At 39.7% G+C, this 21,946-nt stretch overlaps 1 long non-coding RNA gene across 1 annotated transcript in view; it reads right to left on the minus strand.

The window, feature by feature from the left end:
* LOC116266289 (uncharacterized) overlaps positions 1-21,946 on the minus strand; it is a 28,352-nt gene extending 6,406 nt beyond the window's left edge. The window contains exons 1-5 of the long non-coding RNA XR_007574999.1: positions 21,864-21,946; positions 21,238-21,734; positions 19,302-19,673; positions 18,685-18,802; positions 18,494-18,593 (exon numbers count right to left, since the gene is read on the minus strand). This is a non-coding gene — a long non-coding RNA (uncharacterized LOC116266289). The remainder of the gene's footprint in view (positions 1-18,493; positions 18,594-18,684; positions 18,803-19,301; positions 19,674-21,237; positions 21,735-21,863) is intronic.

Consider the following 21,946-nt stretch of genomic DNA (forward strand, 5'->3'; position numbering starts at 1 on the left):
TCTAACCATTTTGATATATTAGATTCTTGGGTTGAAGAAAAACCATCTGCAATACTTGATGAGGACGATCTTGATTTTTTGAACGGTGAAGGAGCAGCAGAGATTATTGATGAAAGAAAGGCTGGGGGGAGCAATGGAATGTTGGTGACATTCCATTTGCAACAGAGGGGATAGAAGAAGCAGTTAATGAAGAAAATGAAGATGATGATGAAGAATGAAGATGATGATGCAAATGACGATTGACAAGGCTTTTTGTTTTGAGTTTTGAAAACTATGTCAATATGTTTTGAGTTTTGACTTCTGAACTTATGAATTGTGATGTAATTGAATACTCTTAGGTTGCTTAGTATGTTATTTTGTTTTTTGAATGTTTGATTTCTTATTTTGGAATGTCTTGTTCATATGCATACTTCATAGTTCATACTCCATATACATGAATGATGAATGTTCTTTTAAATACATTTTTCTTGAATTTTTATCATTTTTACTAGTTTTTTCGGATTTTTTTCGAATTTTTCTGATTTTTTTTCTATTTTTTATAAATTTTTAATGTTTTTTACAAATTAAAAAATTAATTTTACGATACATTACGATACATTACGATACATTTACGATACGTTACGAAACGGCGTATAGGTCGGCCCGACCGATACACAATACGATACGGCAGTGATAACATTGCTCATAATGACTTGATCACACGTAACCTCTTAAAACTGGCCATTATACTGATGCATCAAGTAGGTCATGCATTGGTTGTGACAATCTGTCAGTCATTTATTTCAATTACATCCAATTGACATTTTTAACATGACGGACAGGACGTGGATTCATCAAGATCCTTGAGCAGTTCCCAGGTCATACGGGACTGTTTCCCCTCTTGTCCTAGAGGGTTCATCGCGCCTTTTGCGCTCATAATTAGATGACCACACATAAACTCCAAAAACTGACCATTATACAGATACATCAAGTTGCCCATGCATTGGTTGTGTCTATTAATCGACCTTATTTTAATTGCATCTAATTGACATTTTTTACTTGGAGGGGGCGTTGCTTCATCAAGAACCTATAGAAGTTCCCAGGTCTCACGAAACTGCTTCCTCACTTGTTGTAAAGGGTTCATCGCATCTTTTGTGCTCATAATTAGATGATCACACATAAACTTCTTAAACTCACCATTATGTCGATGCATCAAGTTGGACATGCATTCGTTGTGTCTATCAGTCAGCCAGTTATCTCAATTGCATCTAATTGACATTTTCAACTTGATGGTAGGGACATAGCTTCATCAAGTTTCTTAAGCAGTTCGTAGGTCTCACGGGACTGTTTCCCCTTTTATTGTAGAGGGTTCATCGCATCTTTTGCGCTCATAATGAGATGATCACACATAAAGCCATGCATTTGTTGTGTCTATTAGAAGGCCATTTATTCCAATTGCATCTAATTAACAGTTTTAACTTGATGGAGGGGATGTTGCTTCATCAAGAACCTTGAGCAATTCCAAGGTCTCACGGGACTGCATCCTCTCTTGTTGTAGAGGGTTCATCGCATTTTTTGCGCTCATAATTAGATGATCACACATAAACTCATAAAACTAACCATTATACCGATGCATCAAGTTAACCATGCATTCATTGAGTCTATCAATCAGCCATTTATTTTAATTGCATCTAATTGACATTTTTAACTTGATGGAGGAGACGTTGCTTCATCAAGAACCTTGAGTAGTTCCCAGGTTTCACGGGACTGTTTCCCTTAATGTTGTATTGGTTTCATCACATCTTTTACGTTCATTTTGGGATGATCATACATACCTCCTAAAACTGACCATTATACAAATTCACCAAGTTTGTCGTGCATTGGTTGAGTCAATCAGTCAGCTAGTTATCTCAATTGCATTTAATTGACATTTTAAACTTGATGATAAGGACATAGCTTCATCAAGTTCCTTGAACAGTTCTCAAGTCTCACGGGACTATTTTCCCTTTTGTTGTAGAGGGTTCATCGCATTTTTGCACAAATAATGAGATGATAGCACATAAACTCATAAAACTGACCATTATACTGATACATCAAGTTGGCCATACATTCTTTATGTCTACCAATCAGCCATTTATTTCAATTGCATCTAATTGATATTTTCAACTTGATGGTATGGACATAGCTTCATCAATTGGTTGTGTCTATCAATGAGCCAGTTATCTCAATTCCATCTAATTGACATTTTCAACTTGATGGTAGGGGCACAACTTCATCAAGTTCCTTGAGCAGTTCCCAGGTCTCACGGGCATGTTTCCTCTCTTGTTGTAGAGGGTTAATCGGATCTTTTGCGCTCCTAATGAGATGTTCACACGTAAACTCCTAAAACTGACCATTACACAGATGCATCAAGTTGGCCATGTATTGGTTGTGTCTAACAGTCAGCCAGTTATCTCAGTTGCATCTAATTGACATTTTCAACTTGATGGTAGGGACACAGTTTCATCAAGTTCCTTGAGCACTTTTTAGGTCTCACGAAACAGTTTCCCCTCTTGTTGTAGAGGGTTCCTCGCATCTTTTGTGCTCATAATTAGATCATCACACATAAACTCTTCAAACTAACCATTATACCGATGCATCAAGTAGGCCATGCATTGGTTGTGTCTATTAATCGGCCATTTGTTTCAATTGAATCTAACTGACATTTTTAACTTCATGGAGGGGACATTGCTTCATCAAGTTCCTAGAGCGGTTCCCAGCTCTCATGGGACTGTTTCCCCTCCTCTTGTAGAGGGTTCATCGCGTCTTTTGCACTGTTAATTAGATGATCACACATAAACTCATAAAACTGACCATTATATCGATGCATCAAGTTGTACATGCATTGTGTTGTGTCTATCAGTCAGCCAGTTATCTCAATTGCATCTAATTGACATTTTCAATTTCATGGTCGGGACATAGCTTCATCAAGTTCCTTGAGCAATTCCCAGGTCTGACAGGACTATTTCCCCTCTTGTTGTAGAGGGTTTAACACATCTTTTACGCTCATAATTAGATTATCACACATAAACTCTTAAAACTGACCATTATACCGATGCATCAAATTGGCTATGCATTGGTTGTGTCTATCAGTCAGCCAGTTATCTCAATTGCATCTAATTGATATTTTCAAATTCATGGGAAGGGCGTAGCTTCATCAAGTTTCTTGAGCAGTTCCCTGGTCTCACAGGACTGTTTCCCATTTTGTTGAAGAGGGTTCAACACATTTCTTGCCCTCATAATTAGATGATCACACATAAGCACCTCAAACTGACCAATATACCGATGCATCAAGTTGGCCATGCATTGGTTTTGTCTGTTAACTCGACCATTTGTTTCAGTTGCATCTAATCGACAACTTTTAACTTGATGGAAGGGACATCAAGTTACCCATGCATTGGTTGTGTCCATTAGTCGACCATTAATTTCAATGGCACCGAATTGACAATTTTAACTTAATGGAGGGGACATTTGTTCATCAAAAACCTTGAGCAATTCCTAGGTCACACGGGACTGTTTCCCCTCTTGTTGTAGAGGGTTCATCGCACCTTTTGCAATCATAATTAGATAATCACGCATAAACTCATCAAACTGACCATTATACCGATGCATCAAGTTGGCCATGCATTGGTTTTGTCTATCAGTCAGCCAGTTATTTCAATTGCATCTAATTGACATTTTCAATTTCATGGTAGGGACATAGTGTCATCAAGTTCCTTGAGCAGTTCTCATGTCTCATGGGACTGTTTCCCCTCTTGTTGTAGAGCATTCATCGCATCTTTTGCCCTCATAATTAGATGATCACATATAAACACCAAAAACTGACCATTATACCGATGCATCATGTTGGCCATGCATTGGTTGTGTCTATCAGTAAGTCAGTTATCTCAATTGTATCTAGTTGACATTTTCAATTTTATGGTAGGGACATAGCTTCATTAAGTCCCTTGAGCAGTTCCCAGGTCTCACGGAAATGTTTCCCCTCTTATTGTAGAGGGTTCATCGTATCTTTTGTGCTCATAATTAGATGATCACATATAAAACATTATACCGATGCATCAAGTTGGCCATGCATTGGTTGTGTCTATTAGTCGACCATTAATTTCAAATGCACCAAATTGACAATTTTAACTTGATGGAGGGAACATTGTTCATCAAGAACCTTGAGCAATTTCCAGGTCACACGGGACTGTTTTCTCCATTGTTGTAGAGGGTTCATCACATCTTTTGCAATCATAATTAAATGATAACACATAAACTCCTCAAACTGACCATCATACCAATGCATTGGTTGTGTATATCAATCAGTCAGTCATCTCAATTGCATCTAATTGTCATTTTCAACTTAATGGTATGGACATAGCTTCATCAAGTTTCTTAAGCAGTTCCCAGGTCTCACGGGACTGTTTTCCCTCTTGTTGCAGACGGTTCTTCGCATCATTTGCGCTCATAATTAGATGATCACACATGAACACCTCAAACTGACTAATATACCGATGCATCAAGTTGGCCATGCAATGGTTGTGTCTATTAACTCGACCATTTGTTTCAGTTGCATCTAATCGACAATTTTTAACTTGATGGAAGGGACTTGCTTCATCAAGAGCCTTGAGCAGTTTCCAAGTCTCATAGGATTGTTTCCCCTCTTGATGTACAGGGTTCATCGCATCTTTTGTTGTCATAATTATATGATCACACATCCATGTGACACGGATACGGCAGTTTGGGTCAAGTACCGGCGTCGACACGCCGACACGTGGATCCCGACACTTGGATACGGCTAGATACGACCCAGACCCGATCAAAACCACTTTCATAACCCGATTTTCTTTTTAAACCTCGTTTTCTTTGTACGCTTTACCCTCGACGACTTCTGCGGCAACACAATTCGGCAATGGCAGGCGACGGCGATGACCTCCGGCGATCGACGGCGACATCCGGTGGCGTCCGGCGGCAGTCGGCGATAGAGAGGTAAGTGTTTTTTCTATTCTTTTCGATATTAGAAGTTAGGGTTTCAACTTTCATTTGGGGATTTTTTAGATTGGGTATTTCTTATCGATTTGGGGATGTTTTGGTTTGAAGATTGGATGGATCCTATTCTTCAATGCTATGTGCGATATTTTCTTTTTTTTTGTTTGATTTTGGGATTTGCCGATTTGGGGATTTTGCCTTCGTTGCTGTTGATGATGCTAGATAGATGAATACGTGACAATAAAAATCAAGTGAGATAAGCAGGTTCAGCTACATAGTCGATCGCAGCTAGATATTATAGATGAACTCAGTTGTTGCTCGGAAATCAATGATTCTAGCATCCAATCTAGATGGGATTAACATATAAAATGTTAATTTTAGAAGTTTATGACATGATAGTATGCATATATATTGTGAAATGCATATATTTTTGGCTACATGACAGATATACGATATTGAATGAGTTGAAAATTCTTTTAGACATGAATGAACTGCTTCTGCTTTTTTATCTATGAAGGTTTAGTACGATCATTTACCATTCTTGAACAAGTTTTCAGCCTTCCTGCTGATGTTTTGTGACTGCATGTTTCTACTTTGTCAGTTTGTTGTATTGTTTTATTTCATAAATTTTATGTTCATTATATGTTTTTTCCATCTTTTTATTATGTTTAATGTAGTATGGCGAGCAAAGGAAAAACAGTGTCTCAGAGTGAATTATGAGACATGTTTATACTTTGTCATCTTTTTATTATGTTTAATGTTTGAGACTTCCTTTCTTTTGATTTATGAAATTGTAAGAGTGAATTATTAATTTCATGTTTTTTTTATTATCATTTTTAATTTTTTTGAATATAATATTCGTCGTGTCCACGTATCCTAAAATTTTGAAACTTGTCGTGTCCGCGTACCCGTACCCGTATCCGTGTGACATAGTCACACATAAACTCTTAAAACTGACCATCATGCCGATGCATCAAGTTGGACATGCATTGGTTGTGTCGATCAGTAAGCCAGTAATCTCAATTGCATTTAATTGACATTTTCAACTTGATGGTAGGTACATAGTTCCATCAAGTTCCTTGAGCAGTTTCCAAGTCTCACGGGCCTGTTTCCTCTCTCGTTATAGAGGGTTCATCGGATCTTTTATGCTCCTAATGAGATGATCACACATAAACTCCTAAAAGTGACTATTATACTGATGCATCAAGTTGACCATGCATTGGTTGTGTCTATCAGTCGACCATTTATTTCAATTGCATGTAATTGACAATTGTAACTTGACGGAGGGAACGTTGCATCATTTGCGCTCATAATTAGATGATCACACATGAACACCTCAAACTGACTAATATACCGATGCATCAAATTGGCCATGCACTGGTTGTGTCTATTAGTTAGCCAGTTATCTCAATTGCATATAATTGACATTTTCAACTTGATGATAGGGACATAGCTTCATCAAGTTCCTTGAGTAGTTTCGAGGTCTCACGGGACTGTTTCCTCTCTTGTTGCAAAGGGTTCATCAGATCTTTTGCGCTCCTAATGAGATGATCACACATAAACTCCTAAAACTGACCATTACACCGATGCATCAAGTTGGTCATGCATTAGTTGTATCCATTAGTCGGTCATTTATTTCAATTGCATATAATTGAGATTTTTAACTTGATGGAGGGGACGTTGCTTCATCAAGATCCATGACCAATTCCCAGGTCTTACGGGGACTGTTTCCTCTCTTGTTGTAGAGGGTTCATCGCCTCTGTTGCGTTCATATTTAGATGATCACACAAACTCCTAAAATTGACCATTATACTGATGCATCAAGTTGGTCATGCATTGGTTGTATCCATTAGTCGACCATTTATTTCAATTGCATCTAATTAACATTTTCAACTTGATGGTAGGGGCATTGCTTCATCAAGTTCCTTGAACAGTTCCCAGGTCTCACGGGACTATTTCCTCTCTTGTTGTAGAAGGTTCATCGGATCTTTTATGCTCCTAATGAGATATCACACATAAACTCCTAAAAGTGACTACTATACCAATGCATCAAGTTGGCCATGCATTGGTTGTGTCTATGAGTCAGCCAGTTATTTAAATTACATCTAACTTATATTTCCAACTTCATGGTAGGGACACAGCTTCAGCAAGTTCCTATAGCAATTCCCAGGTCTCACAGGAATGTTTCCCCTTCTGTTCTACAGGGTTCATCGCATCTTTTGCGCTCATAGTTAGATGACGACACATAAACTCTTAAAACTGACCATTATACCGATGCATCATGTTGGTCATGCATTGGTTGTATCTAACAGTCAGCCAGCATCTAATTGACATTTTCAATTTCATGGTAGGGACAGAGCTTAAACAAGTTCTTTGATCAGTTCCCAAGTCTCACGGGAATGCTTCCCTTCTTCTTGAAGAGGGTTCATCGCATCTTTTGTGCTCATAATTAGATGATCAGACATAAACTCCTAAAACTGACCATTATACTGATGCATCGAGTTGGAGATGCATTGGTTGTGTCTAATAGTCAGCCAGTTATCTCAATTGCATCTAATTGACATTTTTAACTTAATGGTAAGAACATAGCTTCATCACATTCCTTGAGCAGTTCCCAGGTCTCACGGGACGGTTTCCTCTCTTGTTATAGAGGGTTAATCGCATCTTTTGCAATCATAATTAGATGATTACACATAAACTCATCAAACAAACCATTATACAGATGCATCATGTTGGCCATGCATTCGTTGTGTCTATTAGTCGGCCAATTATTTTAATTACATCTAGTTGACAATTTTAACTTGATGGAAGGGGCGTTGCTTCATCAAGAAGCTTGAACAATTCCCAGGTCTCACGGGACTGTTTCCTCTCTTGTTGTAAAGGGTTCATCGCATCTTTTGCAATCATAAGTAAATGATCACACAAAAACTCCTCAAACAGACCATTATTCCAATGAATCAAGTTGGCCATGCATTGGTTGTGTCTATCAGTGAGCCAGTTATCTCAATTGCATCTAATTGTCATTTTCAGGTCTCACGGGACTCTTTCCTCTCTTGTTGTAAAGGGTTAATCGGATCTTTTGCCCTCTTAATGAGATGATCACACATAAACTCCTAAAATTGACCATCATATCGATGGACCAAGTTGGCCATGTATCGGTTGTCTTTCAGTCGACCATATATTTCAATTGCATGTAATGGACAATTTTAACTTGATGGAATCGACGTTGCTTCATCAAGAACCTTGAGCAGTTCCCAGGTCTCACGGGACTGTTTCCTCTATTGTTATAGAGGGTTCATCGCATCTTTTGCAATCATAATTAGATGATTACATATAAACTCCTCAAACTAACCATTCTACAAATGCATCATCTTGACCATGCATTGGTTGTGTCTATTAGTCCGCCAATTATTTCAATTGCATCTAGTTGACAATTTTATCTTGATGGAAGGGACGTTGCTTCATAAAGAAGCTTGAACAATTCCCAGGTCTCACGGGAATGTTTCCTCTCTTGTTGTAGAGGGTTCATCGCATCTTTTGCAATCATAAGTAAATGATCACACAAAAACTCCTCAAACAGACCATTATACCGATGCATCAAGTTGGTCATGCATTGGTTGTGTCTATCAGTGAGCTTGTTATCTCAATTGCATCTAATTGTCATTTTCAACTTAATGGTAGGAGCGTAGCTTGATCAAGTTCCTTGAGCAGTTCCTAGGTCTCACGAGACTGCTTCCCCTCTTGTTGTACAGGGTTCGTCAAATCTTTTGCGCTCATAATAAGATGATCACACATAAAATAAACGACTCAAACTGACCATTATACCGATGCATTAAGTTCGTTATGCATCGGTTGTGTCTATTAGTCAGTCGTTTCTCTCAATTGCATCTAATTGACATTTTTAACATGATAAAGGGGACGTTGTTTCATCACGAGCCTTCAGCAGTTCCCAGGTCTCACGGGACTGTTTCCCCACTTGTTGTAGAGGGTTCATCGCATCTTTTGTGAGCGTAATAAGATGATCACACATAATCTTCTAAAACTGACCATTATACCGATGCATCAATTTGGCCATGCATTGGTTGTGTCAATGAGTCAGTCAGTTATCTCAATTACATCTAATTGACATTTTCAACTTGATGATATGGACATAGCTTTATCAAGTTCCTTGAGCAATTTCGAGGTCTCACGGAACTGTTTCCTCTTTTGTTGTAAAGGTTTCATCAGATCTTTGCGCTTCTAACGAGATGATCACACATAAACTTCTAAAACTGACCATTACACAGATGCATCAAGTTGGTCGTGCATTGGTTGTATCTATTAGTCGGCCACTTATTTCAATTGCATCTAATTGAGATTTTTAACTTGATGGAGGAGACGTTGCTTCATCAACATCCTTGAGCAATTCCCAGGTCTTACGGGGACTGTTTCCTCTATTGTTGTAGAGGGTTCATCGCCACTTTTGCGTTCATATTTAGATGATCACACAAACTCTTAAAATTGACCATTATACCGATGCATCAAGTTGGTCACGCATTGGTTGTGTCTACTAGTCGACCATTTATTTCAATTGCATCTAATTAACATTTTCAACTTGATGGTTGGGGCATTGCTTCATCAAGTTCCTTGAACAGTTCCCAGGTCTCACGGGACTGTTTCCTCTCTTGTTGTAGAAGGTTCATCGGATCTTTTATGCTCCTAATGAGATATCACACATAAACTCCTAAAAGTGACTATTATACCAATGCATCAAGTTGGCCATGCATTGGTTGTGTCTATGAGTCAGCAAGCTATTTCAATTACATCTAATTTATATTTTCAATTTCGTGGTAGGGTCACTGCTTCAGCAAGTTCTTATAGCAATTCAACTCCTAAAAGTGACTATTATACCAATGCATCAAGTTGGCCATGCATTGGTTGTGTCCATGAGTCAGCAAGCTATTTCAATTACATCTAATTTATATTTTCAATTTCGTGGTAGGGTCACTGCTTCAGCAAGTTCTTATAGCAATTCCCAGGTCTCGCGGGAATGTTTCCCCTTCTGTTGTACAGGGTTCATCGCATCTTTTGCGCTCATAGTTAAATGATCACACATAAATTCTTAAAACTGACCATTATACTGATGCATCATGTTGGTCATGCATTGGTTGTGTCTAACAGTCAACCAGCATCTAATTGACATTTTCAATTTCATGGCAGGGACAGAGCTTCATCAAGTTCTTTGAGCAGTTCCCAGGTCTCACGGGACTGTTTCCTCTCTTGTTATAGAGGGTTCATCGCATCTTTTGCAATCATAATTAGATGATTACACATAAACTCCTCAAATTAACCATTATACAAATGCATCATGTTGGCCATGCATTGGTTGTGTCCATTAGTCCGCCAATTATTTCAATTGCATCTAGTTGACAATTTTAACTTGATGGAAGGGACGTTGCTTCATCAAGAAGCTTGAACAATTCCCAGGTCTCACGGGAATGTTTCCTCTCTTGTTGTAGAGGGTTCATCGCAATTTTTGCAATCATAAGTAAATGATCACACAAAAACTCCTCAAACAGACCATTATACCGATGCATCAAGTTGGTCATGCATTGGTTGTGTCTATCAGTGAGCCTATTATCTCAATTGCATCTAATTGTCATTTTCAACTTAATGGTAGGGGCGTAGCTTGATCAAGTTCCTTGAGCAGTTCCTAGGTCTCACGAGACTGCTTCCCCTCTTGTTGTAGAGGGTTCGTCACATCTTTTGCGCTCATAATAAGATGATCACACATAAAATAAACTACTCAAACTGACCATTATACCGATGCATTAAGTTCGTTATGCATCGGTTGTGTCTATTAGTCAGTCGTTTCTCTCAATTGCATCTAATTGACATTTTTAACATGATAAAGGGGACGTTGTTTCATCAAGAGCCTTCAGCAGTTCCCAGGTCTCACGGGACTGTTTCCCCACTTGTTGTAGAGGGTTCATCGCATCTTTTGTAAGCGTAATAAGATGATCACACATAATCTTCTAAAACTGACCATTATACCGATGTATCAAATTGGCCATGCATTGGTTGTGTCTATGAGTCAGCTAGTTATCTCAATTGCATCTAATTGACATTTTCAACTTGATGATAAGGACATAGCTTTATCAAGTTCCTTGAGCAGTTCCGAGGTCTCACGAAACTGTTTCCTCTTTTGTTGTAAAGGTTTCATCAGATCTTTGCGCTTCTAACGAGATGATCACACATAAACTTCTAAAACTGACCATTACACAGATGCATCAAGTTGGTCGTGCATTGATTGTATCTATTAGTCGGCCACTTATTTCAATTGCATCTAATTGAGATTTTTAACTTGATGGAGGAGACGTTGCTTCATCAACATCAATGAGCAATTCCCAGGTCTTACGGGGACTGTTTCCTCTATTGTTGTAGAGGGTTCATCGCCACTTTTGCGTTCATATTTAGATGATCACACAAACTCCTACAATTGACCATTATACCGATGCATCAAGTTGGTCACGCATTGGTTGTGTCTACTAGTCGACCATTTATTTCAATTGCATCTAATTAACATTTTCAACTTGATGGTTGGGGCATTGCTTCATCAAGTTCCTTGAACAGTTCCCAGGTCTCACGGGACTGTTTCCTCTCTTGTTGTAGAAGGTTCATCGGATCTTTTATGCTCCTAATGAGATATCACACATAAACTCCTAAAAGTGACTATTATACCAATGCATCAAGTTGGCCATGCATTGGTTGTGTCTATGAGTCAGCAAGCTATTTCAATTACATCTAATTTATATTTTTAATTTCGTGGTAGGGTCACTGCTTCAGCAAGTTCTTATAGCAATTCCCAGGTCTCGCGGGAATGTTTCCCCTTCTGTTGTACAGGGTTCATCGCATCTTTTGCGCTCATAGTTAAATGATCACACATAAATTCTTAAAACTGACCATTATACCGATGCATCATGTTGGTCATGCATTGGTTGTGTCTAACAGTCAACCAGCATCTAATTGACATTTTCAATTTCATGGTAGGGACAGAGCTTCATCAAGTTCTTTGAGCAGTTCCCAGGTCTCACGGGACTGTTTCCTCTCTTGTTATAGAGGGTTCATCACATCTTTTGCAATCATAATTAGATGATTACACATAAACTCCTCAAATTAACCATTATACAAATGCATCATGCTGGCCATGCATTGGTTGTGTCCATTAGTCCGCCAATTATTTCAATTGCATCTAGTTGACAATTTTAACTTGATGGAAGGGACGTTGCTTCATCAAGAAGCTTGAACAATTCCCAGGTCTCACGGGAATGTTTCCTCTCTTGTTGTAGAGGGTTCATCGCATCTTTTGCAATCATAAGTAAATGATCACACAAAAACTCCTCAAACAGACCATTATACCGATGCATCAAGTTGGTCATGCATTGGTTGTGTCTATCAGTGAGCCTGTTATCTCAATTGCATCTAATTGTCATTTTCAACTTAATGGTAGGGGCGTAGCTTGATCAAGTTCCTTGAGCAGTTCCTAGGTCTCACGAGACTGCTTCCCCTCTTGTTGTAGAGGGTTCGTCACATCTTTTGCGCTCATAATAAGATGATCACACATAAAATAAACTACTCAAACTGACCATTATACCGATGCATTAAGTTCGTTATGCATCGGTTGTGTCTATTAGTCAGTCGTTTCTCTCAATTGCATCTAATTGACATTTTTAACATGATAAAGGGGACGTTGCTTCATCAAGAGCCTTCAGCAGTTCCCAGGCCTCACGGGACTGTTTCCCCACTTGTTGTAGAGGGTTCATCGCATCTTTTGTAAGCGTAATTAGATGATCACACATAATCTTCTAAAACTGACCATTATACCGATGCATCAAATTGGCCATGCATTGGTTGTGTCTATGAGTCAGGCAGTTATCTCAATTGCATCTAATTGACATTTTCCTTGATGATAGGGACATAGCTTTCTCAAGTTCCTTGAGCAGTTCCGAGGTCTCACGGAACTGTTTCCTCTTTTGTTGTAAAGGTTTCATCAGATCTTTGCGCTTCTAACGAGATGATCACACATAAACTTCTAAAACTGACCATTACACAGATGCATCAAGTTGGCCGTGCATTGGTTGTATCTGTTAGTCGGCCACTTATTTCAATTGCATCTAATTGAGATTTTTAACTTGATGGAGGAGACGTTGCTTCATCAACATCCTCGAGCAATTCCCAGGTCTTACGGGGACTGTTTCCTCTATTGTTGTAGAGGGTTCATCGCCACTTTTGCGTTCATATTTACATGATCACACAAACTCTTAAAATTGACCATTATACCGATGCATCAAGTTGGTCATGCATTGGTTGTGTCTACTAGTCGACCATTTATTTCAATTGCATCTAATTAACATTTTCAACTTGATGGTTGGGGCATTGCTTCATCAAGTTCCTTGAACAGTTCCCAGGTCTCACGGGACTGTTTCCTCTCTTGTTGTATAAGGTTCATCGGATCTTTTATGCTCCTAATGAGATATCACACATAAACTCCTAAAAGTGACTATTATACCAATGCATCAAGTTGGCCATGCATTGGTTGTGTCTATGAGTCAGCAAGCTATTGCAATTACATCTAATTTATATTTTCAATTTCGTGGTAGGGTCACTGCTTCAGCAAGTTCTTATAGCAATTCCCAGGTCTCGCGGGAATGTTTCCCCTTCTGTTGTACAGGGTTCATCGCATCTTTTGCGCTCATAGTTAAATGATCACACATAAATTCTTAAAACTGACCATTATACCGATGCATCATGTTGGTCATGCATTGGTTGTGTCTAACAGTCAACCAGCATCTAATTGACATTTTCAATTTCATGGTAGGGACAGAGCTTCATCAAGTTCTTTGAGCAGTTCCCAAGTCTCACGGGACTGTTTCCTCTCTTGTTATAGAGGGTTCATCGCATCTTTTGCAATCATAATTAGATGATTACACATAAACTCCTCAAATTAACCATTATACAAATGCATCATGTTGGCCATGCATTGGTTGTGTCCATTAGTCCGCCAATTATTTCAATTGCATCTAGTTGACAATTTTAACTTGATGGAAGGGACGTTGCTTCATCAAGAAGCTTGAACAATTCCCAGGTCTCACGGGAATGTTTCCTCTCTTGTTGTAGAGGGTTCATCGCATCTTTTGCAATCATAAGTAAATGATCACACAAAAACTCCTCAAACAGACCATTATACCGATGCATCAAGTTGGTCATGCATTGGTTGTGTCTATCAGTGAGCCTATTATCTCAATTGCATCTAATTGTCATTTTCAACTTAATGGTAGGGGCATAGCTTGATCAAGTTCCTTGAGCAGTTCCTAGGTCTCACGAGACTGCTTCCCCTCTTGTTGTAGAGGGTTCGTCACATCTTTTGCACTCATAATAAGATGATCACACATAAAATAAACTACTCAAACTGACCAATATACCGATGTATTAAGTTCGTTATGCATCGGTTGTGTCTATTAGTCAGTCGTTTCTCTCAATTGCATCTAATTGACATTTTTAACATGATAAAGGGGACGTTGTTTCATCAAGAGCCTTCAGCAGTTCCCAGGTCTCACGGGACTGTTTCCCCACTTGTTGTAGAGGGTTCATCGCATCTTTTGTAAGCGTAATAAGATGATCACACATAATCTTCTAAAACTGACCATTATACCGATGCATCAAATTGGCCATGCATTGGTTGTGTCTATGAGTCAATCAGTTATCTCAATTGCATCTAATTGACATTTTCAACTTGATGATAGGGACATAGCTTTATCAAGTTCCTTGAGCAGTTCCGAGGTCTCACGGAACTGTTTCCTCTTTTGTTGTAAAGGTTTCATCAGATCTTTGCACTTCTAACGAGATGATCACACATAAACTTCTAAAACTGACCATTACAGAGATGCATCAAGTTGGCCGTGCATTGGTTGTATCTATTAGTCGGCCACTTACTTCAATTGCATCTAATTGAGATTTTTAACTTGATGGAGGAGACGTTGCTTCATCAACATCCTTGAGCAATTCCCAGGTCTTACGAGGACTGTTTCATCTATTGTTGTAGAGGGTTCATCGCCACTTTTGCGTTCATATATAGATGATCACACAAACTCTTAAAATTGACCATTATACTGATGCATCAAGTTGGTCACGCATTGGTTGTGTCTACTAGTCGACCTTTTATTTCAATTGCATCTAATTAACATTTTCAACTTGATGGTTGGGGCATTGCTTCATCAAGTTCCTTGAACAGTTCCCAGGTCTCACGGGACTGTTTCCTCTCCTGTTGTAGAAGGTTCATCGGATCTTTTATGCTCCTAATGAGATATCACACATAAACTCCTAAAAGTGACTATCATACCAATGCATCAAGTTGGCCATGCATTGGTTGTGTCTATGAGTCAGCAAGCTATTTTAATTACATCTAATTTATATTTTCAATTTCGTGGTAGGGTCACTGCTTCAGCAAGTTCTTATAGCAATTCCCAAGTCTCGCGGGAATGTTTCCCCTTCTGTTGTACAGGGTTCATCGCATCTTTTGCGCTCATAGTTAAATGGTCACACATAAATTCTTAAAACTGAACATTATACCGATGCATCATGTTGGTCATGCATTGGTTGTGTCTAACAGTCAACCAGCATCTAATTGACATTTTCAATTTCATGGTAGGGACAGAGCTTCATCAAGTTCTTTGAGCAGTTCCCATGTCTCACGGGACTGTTTCCTCTCTTGTTATAGAGGGTTCATCGCATCTTTTGCAATCATAATTAGATGATTACACATAAACTCCTCAAATTAACTATTATACAAATGCATCATGTTGGCCATGCATTGGTTGTGTCTATGAGTGAGCCAGTTATCTCAATTGCATCTAATTGTCATTTTCAACTTAATGGTAGGGGCGTAGCTTGATCAAGTTCCTTGAGCAGTTCCTAGGTCTCACGAGACTGCTTTCCCTCTTGTTGTAGAGGGTTCGTCACATCTTTTGCACTCATAATAAGATGATCACACATAAACTACTCAAACTAACCATTATACCGATGCATTAAGTTCGTTATGCATCGGTTGTGTCTATTAATCAGTCGTTTCTCTCAATTGCATCTAATTGACATTTTTAACATGATAAAGGGGACGTTGTTTCATCAAGAGCCTTCAGCAGTTCCCAGGTCTCACGGGACTGTTTCCCCACTTGTTGTAGAGGGTTCATCGCATCTTTTGTAAGCGTAATTAGATGATCACACATAATCTTCTAAAACTGACCATTATACCGATGCATCAAATTGGCCATGCATTGGTTGTGTCTATGAGTCAGCCAGTTATCTCAATTGCATCTAATTGACATTTTCAACTTGATGATAGGGACATAGCTTTATCAAGTTCCTTGAGCAGTTCCGAGGTCTCACGGAACTGTTTCCTCTTTTGTTGTAAAGGTTTCATCAGATCTTTGCGCTTCTAACGAGATGATCACACATAAACTTCTAAAACTGACCATTACAGAGATGCATCAAGTTGGCCGTGCATTGGTTGTATCTATTAGTCGGCCACTTACTTCAATTGCATCTAATTGAGATTTTTAACTTGATGGAGGAGACGTTGCTTCATCGACATCCTTGAGCAATTCCCAGGTCTTACGGGGACTGTTTCCTTTATTGTTGTAGAGGGTTCATCGAGGAAGAAAGGGAAGGAGGGAGGAGGAAAGGGGAAGGAGGGAGGAGGAAGAAAGGGAAGGAGGCCGGAAGGAGGGAGGAGGAAAGGGGAAGGAGGGAGGAGGAAATGGGAAGGAGGGATCGTGGAAGGAGGGAGGAGGGATTGGGCACGATAGTGGAAGGAGGGAGGAGGGAAGGAGGCGGAGGCGGAAGAAGGGAAGGAGGGAGGAGGAGGAAAGGAGGAGGAAGAAAGGGAAGAAGGGAAGGAGGCGGAGGCAGAAGAAGGGGAAGGAGGGATCGTGGAAGGAGGGAGGAGGGAAGGAGGGGGAGGGGGAAGAAGGGAAGGAGGGAGGAAGAAGAAGGGAAGGGGGGAGGAGGAAGAAGGGAAGGAGGAAGGAGGGAGGAGGAAGAAAGGGAAGGAGGCGGAGGCGGAAGAAGGGAAGGAGGCTTTCCCATTTCCACCGATTCTTCCTCCCACGCCATCAAACGCAGAAATTTGTTTTCAGAAAAATAATTCCAAGTTAACAAACACAACATAGTTTTGGAAATGTAGAATTTTATTTCTCAAAAACCAATTCCAGAAATAAATTTTTGGAAACTTCTTTCCAGAAACATATTTCTGGCCATCAAACGCTACCTAATGGATAGGTGTAACATTTTGTAGATTTCACTGCAAAAGGTTAGAGTGATTATGCTGTCTAGGGTTGTAGGTGTTGAATTATGAGACATTACATGGCCTACCAACCCTTTCTCTGCTTGTACTAGTTTTTGACAATACTCTTAAAACTGCAATGTATATAAGACACTGAGTTGAATGAGTATATCTCGTTCCCTGCTTGAATAAGTGTTCAATACATGCTCCAACTAATCTCCAATTTGATTCATCCTTTTGCACCAATAATAGAACATGATGATACCTCAGATATTCCTCATCTCTTGAGTGCTCCCAAAGACATATATGGCGCTCTCTCTTGCATAGATAATGAGGCAGGATGCATAGAATAGTTATTAAGTCTCAAACAAAATTGATTCTTCTTCATCACTTCTCATCATGAATGCCCCCCCTGATGCTCCATCAACCATTTGCCTATGCTTATGAGTCAACTTATCATAAAAAATATTGCACCAATTGTTATTTTGGAATTTGATGGTGGGGACGTAGCCACATAAGATCCTTGAGTAGTTCCCACATCTCATGGGGTTACTCCCCCTCTTCTTGTAGAAAATTGGTTATAGTATTTCCATATTGGTTCATTTTACCTATGGCAAAGTATATTTTCAAAAACTCTTTATGCATCTCCATATAGTAATTCAAACATTACCCAAGGATTTCTTACTCATGTTTTGCCTTTATCTTTCATTGAAAAGGAAATATCTAAAATACAGAACAAGATCTTAAATTTGAATGCTCATGGTAGAGGGATATTATCATATTTATAAAGGCAACTACTGTTACAGCTGGGTAGTATATCTGAAAACTAGAAAAGCCATTTATGAATAGCTGTTGTAATCTGCCTAGACAACGGAAGCTATGGATTTAAAAATTAATTGTCATATGAATGGCAATAAGAAGCAGTAAAGAACTGTACAACAATCAACAGTATTTTCAAGCATGGAATAGAGATAAGCACTAGATCAGAAACAAACAAGCCAAAACTACACAAAACATCTGCAAATAAATGAGGGCAGTCTAAGTTGATCATCAATCAGATGAATGAAAGCAAGGTTCTCCAAACAAAACACAGAATAGACACATGATAAACGTGAAGGACCTTCAGCAACATATTATAGAATATTAACTTCATTTTGGGAAAAAAAGAACCTCACATACCACGTGTACCTTTTCAAACCTCTCAAGAATGATGGGTTTGTTTCCCTTTTCCAGTGCCCTAAGGCCCCATGACTACAAACAACTGCTTACCAACAAGTGGCTCTATCACCTATAACGTACAAATGCTCCATTTAGTTTGACTAGATTGTTTTGCCAAAAACCAATTGTGTTATGATACATATGGAGAGAAAATTCCTGACCTCCCCACCACGTTATGATCTTGGTACTCTTGATGTAGATGATTCCTTCTTCACAGCAAGACCAGCATCTTCAAGATCCGCCCACAACTTTTTGCAAGCTTCAAACAGACCAAGTCCACTGAAATAACAAAATAGGAGACTCCTATGCTTAGGGCAGACGGTGAGAAAGTGACGCAACCAAGAATGATCAATGAACTTGCAATTTCGCTCAATCAGCCCGGGAAATGAAATTTCTCCTATGCTTAGGGCAAACAGCGAGCAAGTGAAGCAAGTAGCGACAACAATGTTGATAGATCGAGAGTAAACTAGAGTTCAAGATCAAGGGACACAGATCAAGAGAAAAACAGTCAGAATGGCCAATCGAGGGAGAGAGGGAGCGGGAGAGTGAGAGAGGTGCACACGCCAATCAGTAGATAAAAAATAAAGAAAGGGACAGATCGAGATCGAGAGACCAAAGAGGAGATTGAACATTAATGGAGATTGAGAGAACGTACTGGAAAAGCAGGGAGAGATAGAGATCTGGAAAACTCCTGCGAAGTAGGGAGCGAGAGATAACAAAATGGGGAGAGATTGGATGAAAATAGGAAATTAGGTTTCTTATAGAAAAAATTGCTCACCTTAACATGCGCTTGTGCTTATGCGGATATTAGGAATGATTCCCCAAACCATGAACCTGGAAACGTCGTGGTGCGATGAGATGTTGCCACCAGTGGTGATGAGGTTGAGGAAGTTGGCCCAACGGAGGACGAGATGCGTGAACTGTAGCAAGATCTGACATTGGCATAGAGACCAAGTTCTTTCCGCAGGGCAAGATTCAATGATCTATGGCCCTTTGCAATCCGTGTAGGCATTGGCCCTTTTAAGCCAACACCATTCCTCCTCACAGATTCTAAACTTTCCCAAGTAAAAAAACTTTGTGTCCTAGGGTCAACTTGGTCACCCACAAAATGTTCTTCCCATTCAATGGGCACTTCAGCAGCATTAAACACCTAAAATAGTGAAAACTAATCCCAGGTCAATCAAGTAATCCATGCACATAGCTACAATCTTTATGGTGAAAACTCAGAAATCCACCGCAAATCATTGGAAAGATAACTCATGCGATAAGGAATCGGACTGATGTGATGGCACGTCAAATATGAAATATCTCAGTCTAGATACTAGAATCCTTTCATCTGAAACAAATTTCACAGCACCTACCAAATACCTGGAAAAAATACAACTCCAGCAATGAAAGTAAATAATTTCATCTAAAAATGCTTTTCATCATTTATTCCAAAAATTATTCTCAGAGTTGCCTAAAAAGGTCAGGCACTCCCACAAAAAAATTTCCTGGTATACACATGAACAAGTGCTAGTCGATATTTTGCACGGGTTCTTCCTGATAAAACTTTAGGAAATCATAGGCAATCTACGAGTTTTCTAGTAAAACACCATGTGCAACTAATCATCATCGCACTAACAGGAAAAAAACAGAACAAGAACTGTTGCAAGGCACCGAACTAACAACATAAGAGGTAGACCAAACTCCTCATCACAATTTACATGCACTCTCTAACACCTAAGTAACTAGACAATAACTTGAGAAGCCCTCCAGATGCTCTGGATACGTGATAGAGAAAACAGCAAAAGCAATCAGCCATGATGTTTCACCAATCTGCCGAAGCATTTCCTCAACTAGGATCGTGGGCCTTCAGTGTATTGTCTGCAATAACACCCTCGTTCCAAAATGATGCGATACTTCGTTAACAGACAGAGGTGACAACTAACTGTGGTATCTAACTAATGTGCAAAAATATCAAAAGGAACATAACTGGATACAGGTAGATAACTTATAAAGTTGTGATGCAAGATCATCAGCATACTAATTGTGGACAATATAATGAAAGAGCGCCAAAAAATTAAAAGAAAATCTCATCGTTTGCAGTTTAATAGGTACCGAGGCAGACAAATAACTCTACCACTTGGATAATGTTCAACAGATTCCGAGATTGGGATCACACACTGTATGGTACGAAATCATAACTTATGACATAAAATTTGAAGCCGACATGGCATGAGAAATTAATTGATCGAATTTCGTTAGAATCAGCTCCATCCGATTATGTAAATCAATTCTCCGCGACAATCGATCAGGCCAATTATGACCGCCTAAACGCACCATACGCGATTCCTTGATCTTAACCAAAAAGCGGTAGGAAGTGTCAAAATTTATCCACCGCAAAAATTCTTCAAGAATGACGACGGTGGTTGTTCAAACTGACAAGTAGTGAGGAATCCCCATCAGTGCTCCCAAAGTAGCTAGAATACTTTAGGATACTCTTGTTAGGAACCCAACAGGGAAAGAGTAAAGAGTTCTTCTTCAAATTTTCGAGGATTCTAAAAAGCCAAAGAAACGAAGACTCTGAAGCTAACAATTCTGTACATAGACGACTAACAGGAATTCAATTGCGATTTTTCGTTGCGAAAACATCGCCGACGGAATATAACAGCGACGATGAGACCTACAGTAAACCAAGAAAGCAACAGAGGGGGCTTTTCTTGGGCACGGACCTGTTTGACGGATTCGGCAATCTCGGGCCCGATGCCATCGCCGGGAAACAGGGTCGCGCGGATGGGAGCGGTAGCAGAAGCGGCGGCGGTGGAGGAGAGGGTGCGGGCTAGGAAAAGCGTCGTCGATTGGCGCCGGAGAGCGCGTCCAAATATGCTAGCAGCCATTGAGAGGAAAACCGATCCTCAATGGCAAAAAAGATCCTCTCTCCCTCTCTCTGGCCGATCGTGGTTCTCCCCACTTCTCTTCTCCTTCTCTCGCCTCCGACGAACCCTGGAAGAATCAGAAAGGTGACTTCGTCTCTCGCTTTCTTCCGGTGGTGATGAGGTTGAGGAAGTTGACCCAGCAGAGGACGAGATGCGCAAAGACGTGGCGGTTTTGGAGGATGACAACAATCTCTCCCAATCCCTTTGCAAAACACTCTCGAAGCCCTCACTCTCTCCCGTCTCCTCCAAAAATTTCGTGCGTATTTCCCTTCGAGTCATAGCGATCATTGTTTCTGTGGGACAAAATTTTTGCCAAACCATGATGAGAGCAGAGAACAGAAAGAGCAAATGATGATGAGAGCAGAAAGAGCAAATGAAGCACAGAAAACAGAAAGAGCGAATGGAAGAGGGAGGAAACTTACAGTCTTACTCCACCACCAGAGGCAAGTAGCGAATTCTGAAGGATGAACTGCGACAACCCACGCACCCAATCTGCATCTTCCTC

The sequence above is a fragment of the Nymphaea colorata genome, chromosome 12 (assembly GCF_008831285.2).
Source record: "Nymphaea colorata isolate Beijing-Zhang1983 chromosome 12, ASM883128v2, whole genome shotgun sequence".
NCBI classification, from domain to species: domain Eukaryota; kingdom Viridiplantae; phylum Streptophyta; class Magnoliopsida; order Nymphaeales; family Nymphaeaceae; genus Nymphaea; species Nymphaea colorata.